Source organism: Orycteropus afer, unplaced genomic scaffold (assembly GCF_000298275.1).
Source record: "Orycteropus afer afer isolate SDZICR_OR568_19922 unplaced genomic scaffold, OryAfe1.0 scaffold00019, whole genome shotgun sequence".
NCBI lineage: Eukaryota > Metazoa > Chordata > Mammalia > Tubulidentata > Orycteropodidae > Orycteropus > Orycteropus afer.
The window spans coordinates 7,539,417-7,566,959 of NW_006921606.1; the positions used below are offsets into that span (position 1 = coordinate 7,539,417).

The window sequence follows — 27,543 nt, forward strand, 5'->3', positions numbered from 1 at the left end:
TTATTTATTTATTTATGAAATACTTAGAGCGCTACTTTTTGCCAGGACATGGAAGGAGGGGTATCATTGCTGATGTCAGATGGATTTCGTCTGAAAGCAGAGAATACCAAAAAGATGTTTACCCGTGTTTTATTGCCTATGCAAAGGCATTAAGCTATGTAGATTATAACAAATCCACATTTCTGAAAATAACATTGTGAAGACGGATAACATTGTGAACAATGGAAATTCCAGAACACTTAAATGTGCTCATAAGGAACCTGTAGAGAGACCAAGAGACAGTTGTTCAAAGAGAACATGGGGATACTGTGTGGTTTAAGATCAGAAAAGGTGTGTGGCAGGGTTTGTATCCTTTCACTATACTTACTCAATCTATATGCTGAGAAATAATCTGAGATGCTGGACTCTTGAAGAAGAATGTGGCATCAGGATTGGAGGAAGAATTACTAACAACCTGTGATATGCATATGACGCAACCTTGCTTGCTGAAAGTAAAGAGGACTTGTAGCACTTACTGATGAAGATCAAAGACTATAGCCTTCAGTATGGATTACACCTCATCATAAAGACAACAAAAATCCTCACAACTGGACCAATAGACAACACCATGATAAACGGGAAAAAGATTGAAGCTATCAGGATTTCATTTTACTTGGATCCACAATCAATACCCATGGAAGCAGCAGCCAAAAAAATCAAATGATATATTGCATTACACAGATCTGCTGAAGAAGACCCCTTTAAAGTGTTAAATGAGTAAGTTACTTTGAGGACTAAGGTGCTCCTGACTCAAGCCATGGTATTTTCAGTTGCTTCATATGCATGCCAAAGCTGGCAAAGAATGAGAAAGACCAAAAAAGAATTAATGCTGTTGAATTATGGTGTTGGTGAAAAATATTGAATATACCGTGGACTGCCAGAAGAACAAACAAATATGACTTGGATGATGTACAGTCAGAATGCTTCTAAGAAGTGAGGATGGTGATACATTTTCTCACATAATTTGGATGTATTATTAGGATGGACTAATTTCTGAGAAAAATATCATGCTTGGTAAAGTAGAGGGTCAGCAAAAAAGAAGACCCTCAGTGAGACAGATTGACACAGTGGCTGCAACAATAGGCTCAAACATGGCAATGATAGTGAGGGTGGCACAGGAACCTGGCAGTGTTTCATTCTGTTGTACATAAGGTCACTATGAGTTGGACCTGACTTGATGACAGTTAACAACAACAATTTGTGCCACAGCACTTTAGAAATACTAACTAATTTAATCCTCAACCTCACCAGGTAAGTAGTTTTAGTTCTTTGTTACAGATGAGGAAACTGAGGCACAGAGTGGTTAAAGTACATTGTTTAAGTTGCAGTGCTGGTTAGTGGTTTTGATTATTTTTTAAGTTTCAGATAACCACTGTGAAATTTTACTATCTTGAACTATACATTTCAAATTGTTGATGAGACGGAACTTCCATCAAACAATACTTTTCTCTTGAGTCAAATGTGGATAACAGTCGCATTTGGCTGGGGCTTATGTCTGGAGGAGGAAGGCATCCTGGGTGGTGAGGCAGGGGCTGGAACAGCTCTGGTTCCACACTCCCCTAGTGGAGCTTATATAAGAGCAAGCTGCCTATAGATGTCTCTCTGAATTCAGAACCTCATCCTTCATACCAGGATGAAAGTGGACAAAGGAGACTCAAGCAAAGAAAGGTTGGAGATGATAATAATAACGGTGATAATTAAGCAACAGAGTTTTCCTACTAGGTGGACAAGTTTGCATTGGGATGTGGAATTCCCTGTTCTGTTGTGATCATTAAACACAGTTCTAAGTTCTCTGGCTTGGGGATGTTCAGTTGTTGTCCTATCATGCACGCAGCTTCATGAAAACTATTACCTGAGGAGCCATGGATCTGAGGGGAGCTTCCAGACAGAGGTGTAGCCAGCTTTACTCCTTAGACACACCTCCCTCGGACACTTGCACTCTATCTCTTCAGTTAGAGACTGAAGGAGAAGCCAGGTTCACCTTTCATCTATGTAAAATAAGACATTCATATTTATTGAATATTTATCTCTGTGTGTCAGACACTTTTCTAAGTACTTTGTAATGCATTATCTCATTTACTATTTCTTAGTACTGTAAATTAATATAGTAAATAAGATTGTAAGGTGAATTTGTAAACTACTTGATAGAAACTATTTTTAGTACCTTGAAGAGTTTTATAATCTGCTCTTTACAGATGAAATTAACATACTAATTACAAATCATTTCTCACTATTCACTGAGGCAGGCCAGCTCCTTAAGGATCTGCTTAAGATTTAGATGGATAACTTAATTGAATTGCCTAATGTATTTGGAAGTAATAAAACTGCACTTCTTTTTAATTATGTAATGTAGATAACAGGGAAATGTGCAGGACACATTTATGGAAAATCTAAAGAGTTTTTCTGAATGTAATATAAAAGAAGATTTAAATGACATGAAATGCCATTTTTGTTCTAGATGGGAAGCTGGAATGTAATCAATGACAATTTTTTGCAAATTGATTTATAATTTAAAAACAGTTTCAGTGTTTCTGGAGTTGATTTGGAGTGGGCAAAATGATTCTGAAGGTTTTCTTTTCTTTTTTTTTTTTTTTGAAGCTTTAGTAGGTGAAGGAGCTCTGGTGGCATACTGCCTAAGGCATCTGACTGCTAACAAGAAGGCTGGTGGTTCAAACCCACCAGCTACTCCTTGGAAGGAAGATTGGGTGATCTACTTTTGTAATGATATCACCTTGGAAACCCAAGGACGGGTCGCTATGAGTCAGATCCGACTCGATGGCAGTGAGCTTTCAAGTTTTAGTAGGTGAAACTAGCTTAAAGTCTTTTGGGGAATTAAAAAAAAAAAATGAATTAGAGTTAGAGTGTGGAGGAGATTTATCTGATCACTTTTGCTGAAATTGAATGTCCCCCCAAAGTTGCTAATGCTTCATGTCAGATGATATTTCAATGCATTAGAAGATTTTACCTTCTAAGGGAAACATAAATTGGTGAAGACTTGTGTTTATTAGGTGAGTCACCCAGTTTCTCAGATTTCAGTTTGATTTATTTAAATGAGATTTTTGTAAAATAGTGCTTGGCTGTGTTTTTGCTATTTATCAAATGCTTTTTGGATAGAACTATTGAATTATCTCACTTACTATATTTTAATGCAAATAATGTGCACGTTATATGTTTTTGCATACTGCACGACCCCCACACATTTTCACAAATACACTATACCAATATTTTTTACATGTTGATGACTTCACTTTCCATTTTTTTTTTTCTGTCAGTAGATTTAATGGTAAGTCTTCATCTTGGTGCCTGTTAATATGAAAGTTTGGTTCCCAGAAGCAGACGTTCACCAACTTACCTGAGTTTCTAAAGCAGCCCCTCTCCCTGTAGGATTCCTTCTTTGCTCTGCAAACTGTTTTCTCCAATGCAGAAATAAATCAGTTTTTCCACCCTTAAAACAGCCCTTGTCAGGACAGCCGGCCCCAGCCCAGGAAGTCTACAGGTCTGTGCATCCTGGGCTGGAGAGCCACTTAGGTAGGCGAGGCCAGCATGCCATAGCTGCACACATTTTGCCCAGCTGGCCACTCTGCACACTTGGGCCACTTGAATCTCCTGTCCACGCAGATGCTGTGAGACAGGTGTGAGAGCTCTATGCACACAGGAACTGCAATCCCTCACTTGGAGGAGACAGGTCTGAATGGTGGCCTAGGGGCCCCACAGGGTCAGCGCAGTGTATACCAGCACCCACTGTCCTGCCAACCAGCTTCATGTGGGGCCAGTACCACAGGACCTAAGTGTGTGTGTGTAATGGCCTTCACCCACTATGGAACCACCTCTGACAGCTGCTCAGTTGCTGATGCTTCATGCTTTGACATGATATACTAAGGCTCTGACAGCCCCATGTTCAGCTCTCTGCCTAGTCCTCCGGCCCTTCTCCAATGAGACATACCTGGGTGCAGATTGGCTGTAAGGAAGTCCACTACTCTCAGGCCTGGCTGCAAACTGCCCCAGAGCAAACAAACAGTTTCATTTGTTTAGTTTTCAATTGCCAGGGTACTATCAAACTTGACCTGTAACTTCTTGATCAAGGCTTATACCTTTATTATACACATATAATCAAAAGTAACATTATTGAACTGTAAGGGTGAATGAGGCTAAAATTCACGTCTGGAAAATGTCACAAGACATGTGCATGGGCATGCTATGCCAGAAGTTTTTAACATAAAAATTTTGTCATTTCTGCCCATTGTATGTGTGTATACATTATTTATGTGGGTGTGCTATTTGCAAAAAACAAAAACAAAAACACCTTGTAATCTTTCTTGGTACAGCAGAATTTTAGATTGTAGAGCAAGTGCATAAACTATTTATAGCTTTAACGTACCTTGTACATTTCATCACCTATGCACATACACAAGAGCGCTGGTGGTGCAGTGGTTAAAGCATTCGGCTGCCCCTATGGGGCAGTTCTACTCTATCTTAAAGATCACTGTGAGTCAGAATGGACTTGATGGTAGTGGGTTTGGTTGGATTTACATACACCCTTTCCTCACTTATCAACATGATTAAGTTCTAAAGACCAAGTCATTATGCAAAATTGGCATTTTGTGAAAATGGAAGATGAATACATCAGATCACAAAATGAAGGATGACTGCATCATTACATAACTGCTAAACCACTGAGAATCATGTACCACCAAGTTAACACATAGCCTTAACCCTCACAGCCAGCATTACTCTTGCTTCATACCTCAGTATATGTATACTGCCAGAAGTCATTGTTAATCTGCAAAATAGTTGAATAGTATATTTTTTACTATTGTCATAAATGTGAAATGTTTGGTAGCATAATAATTGATAAGTGAAGAGAAAGGTGTATTCAGGTAAAGTCTACTTATATGTAGAGTGCTGGTATCCTATTGAGAGGTCCTGTCCTTGGGGGCTTAATTTGGACCACATTGGAATGTTGCAAAGTAAAGGGAATCAAGTTCAGCATTTATTAACCTGAAATTCACTTACCATCCCTTCATGAATTGCCATAAACAAGTTTCCATGGCCAAATGAAAGGCTGAATACCTTATAACCTTCCTGTTTATGCTTTTAACGGCATTTCCCAAATCTATTTGAGCAAAGTTCCTGTTAATATATACAGTTCTTTGACTGACTTGAGCTTGTGAGTCACACATCTATTGTTGTTAGATGATGTTGAGTAGGTTTCAACTCATGGAGACCCTATGTACAACAGTTGAAACACTACCATGTCCTGTGTCAATCCATCTCATTGAGTCTTCCTCTTTTTCATTGATCCTCTGCTTTAACAAGTATGATGTTCTTCTCCAGGGACTTGTCCCACAAGATAACATGACCAAACTATAGGTGTGTCTTGCAATCCTTGCTTCTAAGGAAGATTCTGGCATTCTGACTTCCAAATCAGATTTCTTTGTTCTTCAGGCAGGGCATGGTATATCCAATATTCTTCACCAATACCACAATTCAAATGCATCAATTCTTGTTCCTTATTTGGCATGCATATGAGGTGATTGAAAATATCATGGGTTGGGTCAGGTATACCTCAGTCCTCAAAGTGATGACTTTGCTTTTTAACATTAAAGTGGTCTTTTGCGGGAGATTTGCCCAATGCAGCAGGTCATTTGATTTCTTAACTGCTCCTTCCATGGGCATTGATTGTGGATCCAATTAAAATGGAATCCTTGACAATTCCAGTCTTTTCTCATGATGTTCTTATTGGTCCAGTTGTGAGGATTTTGTTTTTATGTTGAAGTGTAATCCATACTGAAGGCTATAGTTTTTGATCTTCATCAGTAAGCACTTCAAGTCCTCTTCACTTTCAGCAAGAAAGGTTGTGATGTATGCATATCACGTTGTAAATGAGTCTTCCTCCAATCTTGATGCCACATTCTTCTTCATATAGTCTAGCTTCTCAGAATACTTGTTCAGCATAAGGATTGACTAAGTATAATGAGAGGCTACAACCCTGACACACACCTTTCCTGATTTTAAACCACATAGTATCCTCTTGTTCTGTTTAAATGACTCTCTCTTGGTCTATGTTAGGTTCCTCAAGAGCTCAATTAAGTGCTTGGAATTCTCATTGTTCACAGTATTATCCATCTTCACAATGTTATCTTCAGAAATGTGGATTTGCTATAATCTATATAGTCTAATGCCTTTGCATAGGCAATAAAACACAGGTAAACATCTTTCTGGTATTCTCTGCTTTCAGCCAAGATCCATTAGGCATAAGCAGTGATAGCCCTCATTCCACATCCACTTCTGAGTGTGGCTTAAATTTCTGGCAGTTTCCTACTGATGTACTACTGTAACAATTTTTTAATTTTCTTCAGTAAAACGTTACTTGCATACAATGTTAATATTGTTCAGTTATAACCATATTCGATTGGACCACTTTTCATTGAATTGAGCGCAAAAATGAATCTTTTCAGGTCAGTTGGCCAGGTAGCTATCTTCCAAATGTTTTGGCATAAACTAGTGAGCACTTCCAGCATACATTTGTTGTAACATTTTAATTGATATTCTTTTAGTTCTTGGAGTCTGGTTTTTCACCAATTCCTTGAGTGCAACTTGGACTTCTTATTTCAATACCATTGGTTCTTAATCATATGCTACCTCCTGAAATACTTGAGTATTGACCAATTATTTTTGCTACAGTGACTCTGTGTATTTCTTCCATCTTCTCTTGATACTTCCTGCATTGTTCAAAATCTTGCTAATAAAATCTTTCACTGTTGCAACTTGTGGCTTGAAGTTTTTCTTCAGTTCTTTCAGCTTAAGAAATTCTGAGTGTTTTCTCCTTTCTTGGTTGTAACTCCAGGTCTTTGTACATTTCATCATAAAACTTTATGTCTTCTCGAGACACTGTTGGAAATCTTCTGTTCACCTCCTTTCTGTTATCATTTCTTCTGTTCCCTTCAGTTGGTATTTTCCAACTGTTGACCCTTCTTCTTTGATTCCAACTTTCACATCCCAGTCACCAGTAACTATCAGTGCATCTTGATTACCTCTTTGATCACTTTCAGACTGCAGAAGACGTTGGTAAAAATCTTCAATTTCTTCATGCTTGGCCTTAGTGGTGGGTACGTAAATTTGAATAATAGTTGTACTAACTGATCTTCCTTATAGGCAGATGGGTATTACTCTGTCACTGACAACAGTGTTGTACTTCAGGATAGATTTTTGAAGTGTTCTTTTTGACAATGAACGTGAGGCTGTTCTTCTTCAATTTGTCATTCTCAGCATAGTAGACTATATGACTGTCTGATTCAAAATGGCCAATACCAGTCCACTTTAGATCACTAGTGCCTAAAGTTTCAATCTTCAAGCATTCCATTTCATTTTTGATGAATCTCAATTTTCCTGGCTTTGTACTTTGTATATTCCACATTCCAATTATTAGATGTTTGCAGCTGTTTCTTCTCATTTTGAGTCATGCTGCATCAACAAATGAAAGTTCAGAAAGTTTGAGTCATGCCGCATCAACAAATGAAAGTTCAGAAAGTTTTATTCCATCTACGTCACTAAGGTTGCCCCAGTTATATTTTGAGTGGTTTCCAACCTAAGGGGCTAATCTTCCAGCACTATATGTGATAATGTTCCACTGCTTTTCATAAGGTTTTAACTGGCCACATTTTTTAGAAGTTGTTTGCCAGGTCCTTCTTGCTAGTCTGTCTTAGTCTGGAAGCTCCCCTGAAATATCTCCACCATGGTTGACACTGCTGGCATTGGAAATACTGGTGGCATAGCTTCCAGTATCACAACAACATGCAAGCCACTACAGTATGGCAGTCGGACATACCAGTAATGGATAGTCACTGGTTTAGTCACTTTCAAAGAAAGAACAACTCAGGAACAAATTTGAACAAAAACAAAAATACGTACATTTTAGTTCCCTATGAAAGGAAGTAAATTAATTTTACTCAGCTTAATTGTAAAATAAATCTTATTTAATCACAGTTGATTGGTAGAAATCTAAATTTGTGTGTATTTTGATTTTTTAATTTTTTTTACAGTAAGAATATATTTTTTAAAGTATAGAGCATAAAGTTATTCTCCCTTCACCCATGCCAGTTACCATGTCCCTCCTTAATTCTAAAGTACAAATAATTTTGAAAATATTCTATCTCTACTTATTTGCATCATATATGCACATTTCAAATATATATGGTTTTAAAGGATTAAATGGGACCATTCTTTTGCATTATTCTGTACTTTTTTCCAATTTAATTATTAACCTTGATCAGCCTTGTCAGTACATGTGGACTTACTTCATTATTTTTAACCATTGTTTAACTCTAGAACGATGGACATATTCTCTTTAATTACTCTAAATTAGACATTTGTGTTGTCTTCAATTTCTTTAGTATTACATATACCCCTACACTAAACATTTCTTAGTAAGCATTCTTTTAGTTTAAAATAGTCTTGTTCCTTCAGAAAGTTGCTCAGTAATCAACTTAGAAATTCTTTTGTAGTAATTTCTATGATTGCTTATTTTTTAGCTTTTCCTTTGTTTTCATAATACATAATCTTAAAATATCACAACTGAAGTTGTCCTTTTGCTAAAAATGCAGTTTAGTTTAAAGATGGCAAGTCTAAATAGGGACTTTAAATTTTAATTTTTTTCCCCCCAACTTTAACCTAAAAGAGAATCTTATCTATCTAATTTTTTTTTTTTTTTAAATTTACAAGTACTTTCCTGTACTAATTAGTACTAGCAAATGCCTCCATCACAACTCCAAGGTTACTAATTTTAATCTAGTCTGAGGATATGGTATATGCTGGATATAGATAAACTCATGTTAGTTTTATTAGACATCAGTTAATAAATCTTGTTGAGTATACTGATGCTATTTCCAAGACAGTGTGTCTGTCAAAAAGTGAGTTCATGTATGTTTTATATTATGTTGGTATAGAAATCTGACCTTCTCTTGATGGCTACAAACAGAGCAGAGTTTAGGAGCACCTCTTTCCTTGGGGAATAAAGAATATCTAGAAAATATATTTTTGTTTTTACTGCTAGAAAGAATAGTGTCAGGATGAGGTACAAACCTTGATAGTCAGAGTTGGTCAAGATAAAAATTTTTCTGCTGAGCAATTTGGGCCAGGTGCCCTAGGTTAGGATCTAGTTTATAGGTACCCTTTTCTGTAACTATTGTAATACTAATCACTTAAAACTGAATCCTAGTTTGATAACTTGCAGAAAGAATATGAGCATGCATATGAGTGTGTGTGTGTGTGTGTGTGTGTGTATAGAAGGGAACAACAGTTAAACATGTCACTAGCTTCTAGTAGCTTGCAGTTTTATGATAACAATTCTAAAATTCAGTTTCACAACTGAAATTTGACTTGATTGGTTAGTGTGTTACAGTAATTAACCTCCAACCAATCTGAATAACATCTTGTTACAAGTAGTTGAATCTAATTTTCTCATATAAACAGTGCTTGTAGAAAAAATACAATATATATCTAGTTTCTACCTTGAATTAATTATACCCAGTCAGGGACTTGTATATTCTTTTTGACTTTTTTCATCTTTCTTTCTATCAGATGTCACAGTTACCTTTTTCCCTTGTTAGCATGTGAAAGTAGTTGCATATGTACTGAATTTGGGAACATGAGGTAATAGAATCATTAGAAAATATTTACTGATTACAATGTCAGGCAGTCTAGAGTTAAGAATTATGTAATAATGCCCATTTAGATGGGTAGCCAAATTTACATTTTTTATAATGATAATAATAATAGTGGGAGGCAATTTTACTCATTCACAAGAATATGGGCTTTGGAACCCAACAGACTTCATGGCTCCGAGGGGTTATGTAACTTGTCCAGAATCCTCATTAGTGCATTGAAAATAAAAAATAATACTTTCCTGGATATTTTGAGGATTGAGTGAGATAATATGAGTAAAGCAGTCCAGTCTGCTATTATTATATTTTTAATGTTAATATTCTGGTGACATAGTGCCTAAGGCATTTATTGCTAACCAGAAACCTGGTGAGAGGTCGCTATGAGTCTGATCTCATTCGATGGCAGTGGGTTAATGTTAATATTCAGTAGCTTGTGTTGTTTCCACTGGAGCTCCCTCTGGCACCAATGCCCCTACCTCCCAGACTTCCCCCACCCCAGACAGTAAGGGAGAGGCAGGAGGTAATGGCCATGTGAGACACTCCAATAATGGATCTATATTGAAAATCTGGAATGTGGATATCAAATTTCCTTAAAACAAAGCACACCTGCATGACCATTAGCTGGAGCACAGTGTAGTTTGGATCTTTTGAAAGGATCACCAGTGGTGACTGTCTAATCCAATTATGGATGATTTCACAGCTCCTAGCCTTCCAGCTGCTGCCTTTCTCCCCTGCAGACCCTGCCTTTCTCACCTGCCTTTCTGGTGCTTGGTCTTTGCTACCCCAGAAATCACATCTCCTGGGGGCTTCAGCAAACAGTCTCAGTGATCCGAGGTGTCAAAAGCAAGTTGCCAAGGTCTACAGATGAGAATTAGATTTTCCAACAGGTTGACCATACTACAGGCACTTGTTTGAAGCCAGGAAATTTAGAGAAAGAGAGGCAAACTTGAAGGTATAACATGGTTTCCTTGGCTCATCAAACCAAATCATAGAATAATTATCATTGTTGCAAACTATCCTGACTCTGTAGCTTGTTAACCAGGGAATTAAAAATTGTTTAAAAATGAAACAAAACAAAAACTCTATACCATCTAAAGAATAGATTTGATGCATTGAACACCAATGACTGAAAACCAGAGGAATTGTGGGATGATATCAAGAACATCATACATGAAGAAAGCAAAACATCATTAAAAAGACAGGAAAGGAAGAAAAGACCAAAATGAATGTCAGAAGAGACTCTGAAACTTGCTCTTGAACTGAGAGTAGTGAAAGCAAATGGAAGAAATGACAAGATAAAAGCTTAAGAGAAGATTTCAAAGAATAGTTCAAGAAGACAAAGTTAATTATTATAACGAAATATGCAAAGACCTGGAGTTAGAAAACCAAAAGGGAAAAACATACTTGGCATTTCTCAAGCTGAAAGAACTGAAGAAAAAGTTTAAGCCTCAAGTTGTAGTATTGAAAGATTCTGTGGCCAAAATATTGAATGATGCAGGAAGCATCAAAAGAAAGTGGAATGAATATACAGAGTCACTGTACCCAAAAGAATTGGTCGATGTTCATCCATTTCAGGAGGTGGCATATGATCAAGAGTCAATGGTACTGAAGGAAGAAGTTGAAGCTGCACTGAAGAAAGTGGCAAAAAACAAGGGCTCCAGGAATTGATGGAATACCCATTGAGATGTTTCAATAAATGGATCTCAGCTCTGCCAAGAGATTTGGAAGACAGCTACCTGGCCAACTGACTGGAAGAGATTCATGTTTCTACTCATTCCAAAGAGAGGTGATCCCACAGAATGTGGAAATTATCAAACAATATCATTAGTATTGTACACAAGTAAAATCTTACTGAAGATAATCCAAAAATGGTTGCAGAAGTATATTGACAGAGAACTTCCAGAAATGCAAGCTGAATTCAGAAGAGGACATGGAAGGAGGGATATCATTGCTGATGTCAGATGGTTCTTGGCTCAAGGCAAAGAATACCAGAAAGATGTTTACTTATGTTTTATTGACTATGCAAAAGCATTTGATTGTGTGGATCATAACAAATTATGGATAACATTGAGAACAATGGGAATTCCAAAACACTTAATTGTACTCATGAGGAACCTGTATGTAGACCAGGAGGCTGTTGTTTTAACAGAACACAGGGACACTGCATGGTTCAAAATCAAGGGAGTGTGTCAGGGTTGTATCCTTTCACCATACTTATTAAATCTATATGCTGAGCAAATAATCCAAGAAGCTGGACTATACGAAGAAGAACATGGCATCAGGATTGGAAGAAGACTCATTAACAACCTTTGATACGCTGATGACACAACTTTGCTGAAAGTGAGGATGACTTAAAGCACTTACTGATGAAGACTGAAGACTACAGTCTGCAATATGGATTATACCTCAATATACAGAAAGCAAAAATCTTCACAGCTGGACTAATAAGTAGCATCACAATAAATGGAGAAAAGATTGAAGTTGTCAAAGACTTCATATTACTTGGTTGTACAGTCAACACTAGTGAAAGCAGCAGTCAAGATATCAGACAATGTATAGCACTGGGCAAATCTGTTGCAAAAGACCTCTTTCAAGTGCTGAAGAGCAACGATAGCTCCTTGAAGACTAAGGTGCGCCTGACACAAACCATGGTATTTTTAATCACCTCATAAGCGTTTGGGAGCTAGACAATGAGTAAAGAAGACCGAAGAAGAGTTAATGCTTTTGAGTTGTGGTGTTAGTGAAGAATGCTAGGAGTACCATGGACTGCTAAAAGAACTAACAAATCTTTTCCAGAGGAAGTGCAGCCGGAATACTCCTTGGAAGCGAGAATGGCCAGGCTTTGTCTTACCTACTTTGGTCATGTTGTTAGAAGGGACCATTTCCTGGAGAAGATATTATGCTTGGTAAAGTGGAGGGTCAACAAAAAAGGGGGAACCCCTCAACAAGATGGATTGACACACTTGCTACAACGATAGGCTCAGGTATAGCACGCTTCATTGAGATGGCACAGGACCAGGCAGTGTTTCATTCCACTGTATATAGAGTTGCTGTGAGTCAGAGATGACTCAACAGTACCTAACAACAAACAACATACCTTGCTGAACAGATTACCCACTTGAAAGAAAGCAAGTCCAGTGCTGTTGGACAGGGTACTTGCTTGAGTGAGGTACCCTTCAGGGTGAAGAAAAGCCAGGTCTTCACCCTGCAGTGATGGTCCTGAAGTTGCCCTAGTGCCTCTTTTCAGCTCTGAGCGATGCTTGTCTTGTGCTTGGTTGCATATTTGAGGACTTATGGATAAATCAAGATTTATAAGCCTATTGAAGTCTTTTCACATGTTCTAGGGAACCAAGGAACACTGATGAACTCTATTGACTCTTCAATACGGTGAACAATCACTGTGTCTTTTATCTGCATTGAGGGTAAAAAAAAGTCCAGAACTGCATATATATTTTTAACTCATCAGACCTGTTTAGAGTGGTTTGGGGAGGACGGTGTGTAATATGGACAGGTCTCCAGTCACAAGATGTTGAAGCACATGCACAGACTATTGAAGGAATCAGGACTGGAGAGTTAAGTCCTCTCCTGACATGTGAACGCTTTGTCACATCCTAACCTTTTCTTAAGTCGTTGAGAACTGATCCTGATGTAGGCATTCCTTACCTCTCTCATCCACTTGAGTATTGCTCAGAACCTGGGTTCGGGATTGAAATGACACTATTTTTGGGTGTTGATGACATTCTCTAAGCCCTCAGTGTAGTTTCAATATCCACAAAAGTGACCTGTATCCATCAGCACCCTTTAATCACTGGTCATGAGACTTGGGTTCCCTTAAGGCTGGGACTAAGGTACAGAGGGAGTTGAATAGAACTTCAGTGCCCTGGCTCCTGGGAAGGATTTCAGGCACAGCAGTGGGACTCGGGACTACAGCATGTTGAGGTTACACAGGATGCTTCATTTTTCTTTCCTTTTCTAGATCCATCTGGCTGACAGAGCAGAGTAAAGCCACTCTTTATTCTATTCGCTGCCAACATGGCTTTCCTACATTAGGGCCTTTGGTAGAAGGTGCCTCCCATCTGAGCCCTCCCAAATAAAACACCATTAAACAAATCAAGGAAAACTCAGTCTCAAAACCACCCACTTCAAATATGTGAAATTTGACTAAATCCAGGAGAAGGTGTTAGAGTATGAGCAAATGGAAACTGGTTAAAGAAAGATTTGTTTGCCTTTCATAATCCAAATAAAAGTTATATAACCCCCGCTCCTCAACTAGAAACCAAGGATAATGAATATAGAGTATATTCTTTTTCTGCTTCTGAAAAAGATGACCCTGTCCCTAGAGGACAGAGTAGAACTGCCCCATGGGGTTTCCAAGGCTATCAATATTTACAGAAGCAGACTGCCTCATCTTTCTCCCTAGGATCAACTGGTGGGTTCAAACCTCCGACCTTTTGGCTAGCAGCCAAGTGTTTAAGCACTGTCGACCAGACACCAATGAGTTTGTTTTTTGGTTGCATTATACAGTCAATATATATGCTCAGGTATATTTCTAATTTAAATGGGTTCTATATTGGAAGTGTTCTATAGAGGCTTTGAATATCCTCAGATCAGAGGGACAGAATTTGAATACTCAGCTGGAAGCTTGTGGTAGGGATCTTTTTGAATGGGTTACATATACTTTTGTATGTGTGCCTGGAGGTAATCTGGGATCTGACTACATTTAATTTGAAAACTGGAAAAAGAGGCAGAAGAGAAATTGGGGAGATTGACTGTGTCTTTGTGAGGGAAAGTAGGGTTTTCAGTTTGATCAGGAGCTACACTGAAAAAGATAGATTTTCCTCTTGATCTTCAAGTGACCCTCCAGTAGTAGGTAGGGACTCTGTGTGTGTGTGTGTGTGTGTGTGTGTGTGAGAGAGAGAGAGAGAGAGAGAGAGAGAGAGAGAGAGAAGCAGAGAGAGACAGACAGAAGCAGATTTTGTGGTAGCTGGAATTAATAATGATTGCTATAATTTAGGAGTCCCTAGATGGTGCACTAGTGGCATAGTGCCTAAGGCATTTGACTACTAACCAGAAGGCTGGCGATTCAAACCCACCAGCTATTCCTCGGAAGAAAGATTGGGCAATCTACTTTTGTAGAGATTACCGCCTCAGAAACCCTAGGAGGAGTTGCTGTGAGTCGGAATTGACTCAACAGCAAGGAGTTTGGTTTTATTTTTTGGCTAACTGAAAGGATGGTGGTTCAAGTCTACCCAAAGGCACCACAGAAGAAAAGCCTGGTAATCTACATCCGAAAAATCAGCCACTGAAAACCTTGTAGAGCACAGTTCTACTGTGACACACATGAGATCGCCATGAGTCAGAACTGACTTGACAGTTTTACCAGTCTAATTTAAAGAACAACTCTGAAGCGACCGGCACAGCACATTATGTTGAGGGGCTTTGTACAGTAGCTTCCCTCAGAGCAAATGCTTGATCAAACTAAACCAAACCCACTGCCATCAAGTCAAATTCCAAGTCCTACCGAGCCTGTAAGATAGAGTAGAACTTCCCTATAGGGTTTCTAGGGCTGTGAATCTTTATGGAAGCAGACTACCTCATCTTTTTCCCTGGGAGTAGTCTGGTGGGTTTGAAGCTCTGACCTTTTTTTTTTTTTTTTGGTTAGCAGCTGAATGCTTTAAGCACTGTGCCACCAGAGCTCCTTTAATACTTCATACTTTCTTGATTTTAATTTGAAAATGCTTGATTTTCATTTGCATGCTTCAGATTATATACCACTTCCAAAGTTAAAGAGGAATCATCTCACCAACAAAGGTGCTGTGTTTGCCCTAATCCAGGGGTTCTGGGCAGATGGACATGTTGGGTATCAGATGAACAGGTATGGGGGTCTCCCCTCAGATGGAGGGCAGAGACAGGGCATGCCTCTTCAGTTTCTGAGTCATGAGCTGGGACCAGGGGCAAGTCAAAGAAAGAGATGTTATGCTGTCATCTTCTCTGTCACAGACTCCCTTCCCTTCTCTGAGCCCTGTCACTTACCCAAGGTGCTTCTTACTTAGTTTCTGGTTACTTATCAATCACATCTCTACCCTTAAAGGGTTTTGAAGGCATTTGTCAAATACAAGTCTCTCTGTCAGGGGAAGCACTTTCCTGATTATATGTAAATAATGGTGACAACTTTGCAGTTTGTATAGTTTTACAGAATTATCTTCTTCACTACTGGTCTTGATGGGGACTCCCTAAGTATGTCCCCATTGTGTCGAGCACTGAGAGCTTAGGAAGTGCTGTTAGAGACCGTCCTCTCTGTCTCCAAGTCCTAACCCAGGGTAGCTGAGGGTCCATGCTTCCCAGAAGCAGCTCTAGCCATCTCTGTTGTTGTTATGTGCCGTCAAGTTGGACCTGACTCATAGCGACCTCTCCTTGGGTTTCCGAGGCAGTATCACTACAGAAGTAGATTGCCCCATCTTCCTTCCAAGGTGTGGCTGGTGGGTTTGAACCTCCAGCCTTCTGGTTAGCAGTCAAGCGCCTTAGGCACTTCACTACCAGAGCTCCTAGCCATCTTTGTATATGACCAATTTCCTCCCTCCTTTTTCTTTTTATTCTTCTGCCTTTCATGATCTTCAGTTACTTCTAGCATCTATCTAGTTCAAGTGATTAGAACAAATAAAGCATTTTTATGTTCAGTAGTCAGTTAAACCTTTAATTTCTCTGACTTTTAACTTAAAAATAGTTTTTTAGTGACTTTTTTTTTCTTTTAAATTTTTGAAGATAGATCATCCTTCTAACAGAAATGAGCAGGTGGGCTCCTATTTCACTTTTTCCAGTTCACTTTCCTGTTCATTTACCTTTCTGTAAGATGGAAAGACAAACAAACCAACTCTTAAGCCTAAACTCAGATCATGATAGCCAGCTTTTTCCTTTATGTGTAAGTAGTTATGCCATTTCTAGGTTATGCTTTCTTTATTTATCTTTGAAAGAGAAAAAAAAAAAAAAAAAAAAAACCCTCCCAGTATTTACAAGAACTCATTGTTCTAGATTTATGCAATTGCATCTGTGATACTTTCTTCCAGTTGGAGCCATACGGGGTTATAACATTTTGTGTCACCTGGCTAGCCTGTTTTTTTGTTTTGTTTCTTAAGACACAAACCCTACAATTTTAATTTATAACACAAGTAGTTTTCATTACCATGTATGTAGTATGTTTGTCAGGAAAATATCACAATCCCAGCTTTGATGATTGAGCTCTGGCTTTTCTTCCTTCTTCTCACTTCTTCCCTGTCCTTAATTCCAGTCCTGACCTTGGAGGAGGAGGAGGCTGCCTTTTATTTGAAAATTTTGTCCCTTACAAAGAAAGTGATGTGCCATTCCTTAACTGTAATTAGATAGAACAATGACATTTGAAGTGGACCTTTAAAATCACGACCTTGAACATTTTCATTGGCGAAGGGCATTTTCAAATTGGATGATGATCTTACAGTTTAATAAGGAAAAAATTAACAGGTACGGCAGGGCATGAGTTGTTAAATTCTGTGACCTGGGTGGATACCCCAGAGGCTCTTTCATGGCCTTGAGAGAGTCCTCAGCTTTGCTTTGCTGTGTCTAGGGGGAAGCATCGTTGGTGGGAGATGGCTAGAGAGGGAGCTGCTGGGGCTGAGAAATCAGTGTATTGGGAGGTCAGTTTACAGTGCTGAAATACTATCTGTGCTATGAAGACCTTGTGGGTGTGGTTACCCTTGCTTTAGGTTTTTTTTTTTTTTTTTAGGATTTGGGTGAAGATTTACAGAGTAAATTCACTTTTCATACAGCAGCTCACATATACTTTGTCTCATGTCATTGCTTTAGGTTTTTGCACCATTCATTAAATGCAACAAATATTACCCTGATATCTTGAAAGACTTGTAATAGAAACAACAGACAAACTTTGTGTTTTTCCCTCTAATAACTGATTTTTAAAACTTATTAAGGAGTTTACTTTTGTGTTAAACTTTACTCATAAAAAATGAAGCCAAGTGTGGTGATCTGTTAAAACAAAGTAAAATCACTGTTAATGACCAACCACCATGCAATGTGTGACTCTTACCTCTGAAAGAGAAAAGTTTTCCAGGCAAAAGTACCTACTGATGTTACAGATTAACAAGTCATTTCACTATCAATAAAAAGTAAAATGTATGGATGAACCTTGAAAACAGCAAGCTAAGTAAACTAGTCACAAAAGACCACATGTTGGACAACTCCATTTTAAGTTGTAAATTGGTGAAAATACTGCATGACCAATAAAGGCTGAACTATTTAGTAAATAGAGCTATAGTGCTATAATATGATAGTATTCACAGGCACTTGTGATACAATTAATGACATGCATAATCATTGTGTTGCATGACAACTATGAACAAATTGAAGATAGCATGTCTAGGGTTTCTATTATTTACTATTTACACAAATGCAAGCAGAGAGTTTCAGGATCTAGTAGGGAAGAGGGTAATTTGAAGACAGAAGTAGGGAAGTTGGCAATGTAGAAATCTGCTCTGGTACCCTCTTGTACGCAATCTAGATACTGGTCCTAACCTGGCAAGGGGTAAGGCAGAAGGGGTTGGACAGGGATTTAGATTTATACAGTAATCCCCCTTCCCAGAACCAAACGGGTACTTAAGAGAAACATTTTTTTTTCTTCTCTATTATTTTAAAAATTCTACTTCATGTAGAATATGTGAATCAGATTGCCTTTCTAACATTTAGGTTTCAGATATGAATGACCAAAAGCTCTCTTCTCTCAGCAAACCTCTCCTACTTTTATTTGCTAATAGAAATGAGTATTTAATTAGTATAGTAAATATAGGGAGGATGAAATTTGAGCCTTCAAATAGTAGCTGCTTAGTCTCAGTGAGAAGGAAAGGCACCTGACACCACAGTTATAGCATTTATAAGGTGAAAACAAGGACACTTTCAAGTGAGATTTCAGAATGAAATTCAGTTTGGGAAATTTAGAAGGCAAGTTAACAAAAATCTAATTTTAAAATGTGCTTTTTGATTTGATATCTATTTATTTGGTTAGAAAGAGGATTTTTAAATAAAAGCTATCAATATATAGCCAATATCTTTAATGGAAAATTCTGGTAGGTATTTGTTACTAACCATATTACTATTTTAGTATGATTCTGGTTGGTCAGTCTCTCTCATTTAAACGTCTTTTTTTTTTTTTTTTTTTGCATTTCTAGATTTGGATGGGGGGAGGGAGGCAGACAAAACTCTCAAAGTCAAAATTACAAAGAAACAGCATTCCATTTAATTAATGGCTACTTCCTTGAATTTATTGTATTTTGCTTTTTGAAAAGTTAGCTTTAGTTTTTAAGTATTTTGTGCCTAAACAAAAAATTTTGGGGAGTTCATAATAGTTGATATTTTGTTGAAAGTTTCTTCCTGAGAGAGTTTAAGTAAGTTCAACAGGCTTTCTAACTGGATGTTTCTATACTCTGAAACTCTGTAAACATGGGTAGCTTTGTCTATCATTGTATATCGCTTTATTGATATTTTCCCCCCTTGAAAAGCTCTGGCCTATCTGTTCTATGCTGATATAAAGGCTGACCTTTTCCCCAGGGTCCCCACAAGAGAAACTCTAGGATGTGCACCATTAGTACTCTCTGCTAAATCACTCCAAATTTCCCAGCACCTGATCATAAAGTCCTTTTAAGAGTTCAATTTTATATGAAGCATCTTTGTCAGAAAGAAGAAATGTTTATTCAACAGATCCAGTTGTTGTCAGTAGTCGATAGATGTGGGAAATACCAAATAGCAAAACGTCTCCCCTTTAGAAAAGAAAAGCAGGTATTAAAAATATCATGTATTGTTAATAAGCAAATCTGTTTTAAAAGCATTTTGAACATTTGTGATGAAAATGGAGGCCTCATGATATTTCAGGGGTTTACTGAGAGTTAGTTTATATATAATCAAATGCTACTGTAACTGTTATCACTGTGTATGATGGCCTCACAGTGCCCTTTAAGGCAAGGGCTCAAGGTACTCCTAGTTTTAACAGGAGTCAGGACGCGCCTCCCCCCACCTCCAAACAAAAAAAAAAAAAAAAAGGCAAGAGCTTGGATCCCAGTGCTTTTCTGTACTAAAACAGGAGAGGCTAGCCTCTTAAAATGACAGTGCAGATATTATTTTGAAAGAAGTATTAGTAAATTTATCATTGTTTTTGTTATGTGCCGTCAAGTCGACCCTGACTCATAGCGACCCCTCCCTGGGTATCTGAGGCAGTATCACTACGGAAGTAGATTGCCCCATCTTTCTTCAGAGGAGTGGCTGGTGGGTTTGAACCGCCAGCCTTCTGGTTAGCAGTCAAGTGCCTTAGGCACTAAAACTTACCATTATCCCTTGCTAAATATTTATGACCTAGAATGTATACTCTGATGCATCATCATATTTTATGAGAAAAATATCCTTTGCCTCAAATCCCTTCAACTGTAATTTATACCCAGAAGTGTACAGAAAAAAGATTATATGAAGGCCCTTTAATTTCAGCAAAGACAAAACTCTATCCCTAAAAGGAACCCTTTTGAATCTCTGGGATCCTGAAAAATAAAAGAAACCAAACTCACTGCCATGGAGTCGATTAGAATCATAGCCACCCCTCCTTAGGTTTCTGAGGTGGTAACTACAGAAGTAGATTGCTCAATCGTCCTTCCAGGGAGTAGCTGGTGGGTTTGAACTGCCAGCCCTTATGGTTAGCAGTCAAATATCTTAGGCACTATGTCACCAGAGCTCCTGAAGAGGTGGAGTATTGTGAAATATGTGCATTCATTCTTTTCATAGAGCTTGAACAGCTTCACTTTGCAAAAAGGTATAAAGGGTGATTTTAGATGTAAGCTCTTGTTTGTGAGAGGAAGCAAGAGGTACAATGATGAGTTACTTGATTATGTGATTTAGTGTGGTGACCATTACAAGTGTCCTGCATTTCTGTCATGGAAGGGAATACTCTGTAAACATGGCACTGTCAGCTGGGTTCAGCTCTGTCACTGAAAGACAGTGTTCAACAGCTGTGGGTTTGTAAGTCATCATACACAGCATACTTTTCTTTAGCTTATTTAGGAAAACCAGCTGAGATGTCTGCAGTGTTGGATTCATGATTGTAGTTTGGGGTTTGATTAGATGACTTTCAGAGGTACTCTCCAGGTAGACATTGATTTCATACCAGTTGTCCAAGGCGATTTTCCCTAAAAATGTATGGATGTTTATAATACATTTGTATGAGGGAACAGATGTTGTCCACAGTGGTGCTCAGATAGATGCAATGTGAGAAGGAAAATAGGATGGACCTATTACTGTTTTTATTTACAAAACAGACTTGAAACCTAATTGGTAGTAAGCAAACTGTCTCCATTGGGAAAGTGGTGCATACTGATTTGGCTATGCAAAATTTCATTTCCAAAATAATGTGCTCAAAACCAGTTTTATGTACAACTGCTGCAGACTGCTATACAAATGTTTGCTGCTATATGGTTGTAATGCAATCAGTCATGAATTTCAAAATGGAATAATTTCAGAATCCTTCATGTACAGTAGTTTGGGAAACACTTGAAATGTCAAGTGATCTTAATTCATTGCATACTTTCTAGCCAGAAAAGAGGCCTCATATTTCCTTTGGAGTCCTGTTAATGCAAATAGTTAATGCACTCAACTGTTAATTGAAAGATTGGAGGTTTGAGTCCAACCATTGCAGCCTCAGAAGAAAGACCTGGCTATCAGACATTGAAAACCCAATGTACTGTAGTTCTACTCTGACACATCTGTGGTTGCCATGAGTTGGAGCCTACTTAACAGCAACTGGTTAGTGTCTCCTTTAAGCAAGAGTCCTTTCCTAGAATAAATCTCTCAGACTCTATTAAAGTGAAACAGAGATTTATTGAAAGCATAAGAAACATTTAAATGGGAGACATTAATCCACAAAGAGTGAAGACCAGTGTATCCAAGGGGCAGCTGATCCTGGGGACAAATATAGGACAGAAACCAGGAACTAGGTCATAATATTCTGTTTGAAAGTTGAAAGATCCGGTGCCAGGATAACTCTTGAGGCAGGGGTTTTACAATGATTGGTTAGAAATACAAATGAGGGCTATTTGGATTGGTTACTTTGAATATGTGACTAAAGGGTTTTTTATAGGGCAGTTACAAGGTATGAAATAAGAACAAACAACCCATTGCCATCAAGCAGATCCTGACTCATAGCAACCTTGTAAGACATGGCTTCCAAGGCTGTCATTCTTTTTTCTTTTTTATATTATCATTTGTGATTTGTGTGAAAATTTACAGAGCAAGTTGGTTTTCCATTCAACAGTCCATATCCATTCTGTTTTGTAAAATTGTTTGCAATCCTCACATTATAACAGCATTATTCCCTCTTCCTCCCTACTCTCACCCCTTCCCCTCATTCTTCCTTCCCATCCCCTCCCACCTAGCTCTATCCCTGGGCAAATGGTGTTCCCTTGATCTCATATGCCTAATTGTTTAAATGAGTGCATGACCTCCGGATATTGCTATTCACCTTATAGATCTATTGTTTGGCTTCCTGATGAGTCACAGGGGTTAAATTTAGTTCCTAGCTTGAAGGGTGCCTAAGGGCCATAGTCTCCAGGGTTCAACCTGTCTTCATCAGACCAGTAAGCCTGTTTTTGTTTTTTTTTTTTTAAATGATTCTGAGTTTTGTTCCACATTTTCCCCCACTCTACCTGGGACCTCTTACTGTGATTCCTTTCAGAGTAGTCAAGATTGTAAATCTTTATTGAAGCAGATTGCCATACTTTCTTCTGTGGAGCAGCTGTGGGTTCATTTAGCAGCCAGCATTTAACCACTGAACCACCAGGGCGCCTTACTTGGTAATTGTCTTAAAACATCTAAGAGCTGCTGGGGAGCTCTGGTAGCGTAGTGCCTAAGGCACTTGACTGCTAACCAAAAGGCTGGCAGTTCAAACTCATCAGCCACTTCTCGGAAGGAAGATGGGGCAATCTACTTCCGTAGTGATACTGCCTTGGAAACCCAAGGAGGGGTCGCTATGAGTTGGGTCTGATTCTATGGCACATAACAACAGCAAAGAGCTGCTGAGTATACTTCTGATAAGGAACTTGTGTCAAGATCTTCCCTTCCACACCAAAACCAAACTCACTGCCATTGAGCTGACTCTGATTCATAGTGACCCCCTTTGCATTTCTGAGACAATAAATCTTTATGGAAATAGATTGCCCAGTATGTTTTTGCACAGTGGGTGGTGGGTTTGCACTGCCAACCATCTGGTAGCAGTCAAATGCTTTAGGCACTGTGCCATTAGAGCTCCTTACATCTTTAATTACATCTACCTAAGGGTTTGACAGGGAGCTCTGGTGGCATAGTACCTAAGGCACTTGACTGCTAACCAGAAGGTTGGTTGTTCAAACCTACCAGCCACTCCTCAGAAGGAAGATTGGACAATCTACTTCCATAGACATACTGCCTCAGAAACTCAAGGAGGGGTCACTAAGAGTTGGAGATGACTCCATGGCACAAGAACAACAACAAGGGTTTGAGAGGTCTTAGGATAGGTCCTTTGTTATCTACTTAAATCTGCTAGTCTCAGGACCTTCCCTTAGCTCAAAGAGAAAACAATTTCTTAGTCATGGCCTTTTAACTCTGAAATAGGATCATTGATTGTTAAAGAAGTTAGTATGAGTCAAGATGGAGTCTGAATTCAGCCTCAGATGAGCCATTTCACTTTGGCGAAGCACCTTGTTTTAGGGCTGCACATAATCTCCTGGGTAATGCAGATGTAGGAGCTTGTAACAAAATGGGATTGGGCCTACTCCTAGGCCAGCCACCCTAAATTTCCAGGCACCTCTGTTCTGAAGCTCTTATTCATTCCCTCCTTTTGATCAAGAATTTCTGAGGAATTCTTTGATCACATTTCAACTGCAGTTCTGTGGAGAATTCTTTCTTCTGCATGAACTTGAATTTATATTTCCCAATAGGAAAACATTATTAGAGTATGGTAGTTGCTGTCTGTCAGAGGTTCTTATAGATTGTTGCTTACTATAGTAAGCTTTCAAGACTCCAGACACTACTTACAAAGAGCCAGACATCATGTAAAATCTTCACCATGCCATAGCTGGAGCCTCTAAATTTTGTGGTGTAAACCTCGGAATGACATATAGAGCAGGCCACTTTAAGGAAAAACCTGGCTTAAAAGGGACTGGTTTAAGAGAAATTCAAGTCCATCTGAAATATTAGTACTCAAGTGTACATAATTCTTTTCCTGGGTTTTAAATTGGTATTTTGAGTAATACCAAAGCAAAAAACAGAATCACTGCCATCAAGTTGATTCTGACTCATAGCGACCCCTTTGGGTTTCTGAGGTTGTAAATCTTTATGGAAGTAGATTGACCAGTCTTCCTTCCATGGAATAGTGTTGGTTATACATTTCATACAATAGTATCTTGAAGAAAAATTAAAATAATTACATATTTACCCAAAATATAGCTTCTAATTTGATTTTTAGAGTATGTTTCCGGAAGCAGACTGAATCTTCAAAAGAGTACAATACTCAGAGCAAACTGGTATTAGGAGTTTATCTGAATCATTGTTTAACTTTAGACACAGGTTCCTCCCCCATGTCTCAAATTTTAAAAAGATACATAAAGTTGGTGGCCTTTGTGGATTACCTTAACTTCCATGAAAGCCAGAAATCTGGATTGCAGACTAGGAGGTAGAACCAGAGACATTAACAACAATATTAGGCCTATTGTCTGAAATAACTCAAAACCATGACCCTAAGGTCTTTGAACCAAAGGACTAAGTCTCACATAACATTATTTACACATAAGCAGCATCGTGTGCCTCAGCAGCAACATTTTCCAAAATCTCAGATTGCATATTAAATGCAAAAGTATTCATCTATCAAGGCACAAAATGTTTCTTGGGAGACTAACAGGAAATTAAAAGCCATTTTAGTTTGTAAAATCAGAATTCAAACTTCAGACCCTTCTGTAGTCATGGTTTTTGCAACTTGGCTAAGTTTATAAACAGAACCTTCTAATTTGAGAGTTACAATATGTAAACCTATCCAAAGTCTGATTATTTCCTTTAATGTAAGAACCAGCTCTTTCAGTCACTCATAGCACTATACTAAAAACAAAACAAAACAAACCCCACTGCCAGTGAGTCAATTCCAACTCACAGCAAACCTATAGGATGGAGTAGAACTGCCACATAAGGTTTCCAAGGCTGTAAATCTTTGGTCATCTCTTAACCCTTCTTTCTAATGTTTTAAAGATTTATAGTATCAGTTTTGGGAGCTCTGGTAGAGTAGTGCCCAAGGCATTTGACTGCTAACCAGAAGACTGGTGGGTCAAACCCACCAGCCACCCCTTGGAAGGAAGGTTGAACAATCTACTTCCATAGTGATACTGCCTCAGAAACCCAAGGAAGAGTTGCTATGAGTCAGATCCTACTTGACAGCAATGAGTTTGGTATCAATTTTACATTCTTCTTATATTTAATAACATAACAAGAACCAGTCCAAATCTGTAGGTAAAAATGAGCCCATTAGTTATATAATTTAGGATAGATAGTTAAGACAGATAATTTAGTTAAACATTAAAGTATCAGTAGTATTCTCAGGTCAAAACCCATAGTAATCTCTCAGTCCACTCAATCCTATGTAATTAATTTTTGTTCCTCATGATTTTGGATCAGTAATGATCTGTGAGTCCATCAGTTTCTAGCAAGAGTTCTGGAACTCTTGGCTCAGTCTATTGGTATCTGCATTCAGAATACCAGTCTTTTTCATAAGTCAAATGCAGTCTACCTTTTGTTGAAATATTTTGATCAAGCTTTTTCAGCAAGTCAGCAAAATAAAAGCTTACATGCAGAAGACAAAATGTAATATGGCTATGATTAACTTATAATAAAGGTAATTCTTAAAAGACCTGATTGGAATCATTAACGCAACAAAATGAAACACACTGCTGTTGAGTCAGATCCGACTCATAGCGACCCCTCCTTGGGTTTCCGAGGTGATATCACTACGAAAGTAGATTGTCCAACCTTCTTTCTGAGGAGTGGCTGGTAGGTTTGAACCACCAGCCTTCTGGTTAGCAGTCGAATGTCTTAGGCACAAAGCCACCAGAGCTCCTGGTGGGAGTCATTTGTCATTACAAAACTTTAGACAAAAATATTTCTAAACATGATATTAACACTTTTCAAAAAGGTTCAAATATAACACATGATAATCTTGAGACATAATACCATATAATCAGGATATAACAATAATAGATGAAGATTGTTAAGTCTGTAAACATCTGAATAGTTAAAAAAAACCCACAAAACTCAATGGGTAAATGATGTGAATTCCCCAGGTAAAACCATCAGCTTTGATGCTACTAGATTCAAAACAAATAACATTTGTGACTGAATTAGCTATTAAAAAACCAATAAAGTTATGATATACTACTATACACTTGTAGACAAGAACTTAGGACACTAAAACATATACATTTTTTTCTTAATGTAAAGAAAATCAGGCACTTCTCTTAATTGTTAATATATTTCATGTAATTTATTACATATTAAATAAGCTTTTTTAGTATTTTTCCTTTCATAAAGCAGAAACAAATCTTTTGTGGCTTTCCATGAAGTTTCAAAATTGTCAGGAGTTATAAGTCACCAAGAAACAATACTTATTTTATCAGAGATCTTAAAGGTAAAAACCTTAATTTTTTTTTTTTTCCCCTCCCCAAAGCCATGTAGCTTGAATTTTGAGTTAGGAATTTATTCTGCCAAAACTTTATCTTCAAGGCAGATTGCATAAAGGATAAAATTAACTCTTCAACCCAGTAATCAAAGAAAGTTTTGTTATTTTAACAGCCAGAAACCCAATTCTTTGTTTTGTATGCTATTTGACATTAAAGCTCTTAGAAATCTTATAAATTAAACCATTAAACTTTAGCCAGACAGACTAAGTCTAATAAATTTTTATTTAATGGACTTTTAAAAGTGTTGCATACCTTTATAATACATAGCTTTAAATCACAAAAATGAACATACTCATTAGCAAACTCTGTGGCATAAAAAGCAGAAGTATATAAACTTAAATTATGATTACTACCTATTAACTCAATTTAATACCATTAAGTTACCTGAAAGATTTTGGAAATTATTTTTAGCCTGTATACAATAAAACATAATTACTGTTGAAATAAAATTTGTTTAAACATTTTGTTTTTATTTAAACCTTAGCCATTTCCCCCAATATACCTTTAGCCCTTCAAGATTTTATCAACTGTGTTTGGAAATTACAAAGTCTTTGCTCAACCAATCAACTAACTGATATGGATAGGTCCCTAGGCCATTTCCGGAATATCTCATCATGATTATTATCCCTTGACTTCTTAGAATTCCTCTTGCAATAGAGAAAACTTGTTGACCATTATTTTATGATAGGAATCCATCTAATTTCTGATAGACAGCATTTTTCCTATTTACTTGTGTTTTAAAAGATCTTCACCCAGGTAAGAGGGTTCCTTCAAAAGCCTGAAGCTGTTTGGCCCTCAGAGGCTGAGAGCTGAGGAGGCTCAGGATCCTGCCCTGTCTGCTCTATCTTTTGACCTACATCAAAGACAAGAACTTATTTCCATATGTTTAAGTTGATCTAGGTATTTTGAAAGACAAAAGATAGCCAAATTATTTATCTTATATTATTCTCTTGGTAAACAGGCCTGTCTCCTACTTATCACAAACTTTAATCCATCCAGTAAATACCAAAGTCTTTAGCAATTCTGTAAATGAATGCATTAGTTCATGGCTAACCTCCCCCCTCCACACACAC

At 37.9% G+C, this 27,543-nt stretch overlaps 1 protein-coding gene across 1 annotated transcript in view; it reads left to right on the plus strand.

The window, feature by feature from the left end:
• IGF1R (insulin like growth factor 1 receptor) overlaps positions 1–27,543 on the plus strand; it is a 455,909-nt gene that overhangs the window by 200,241 nt on the left and 228,125 nt on the right. The gene's annotated exons all lie outside the window — the stretch shown is intronic.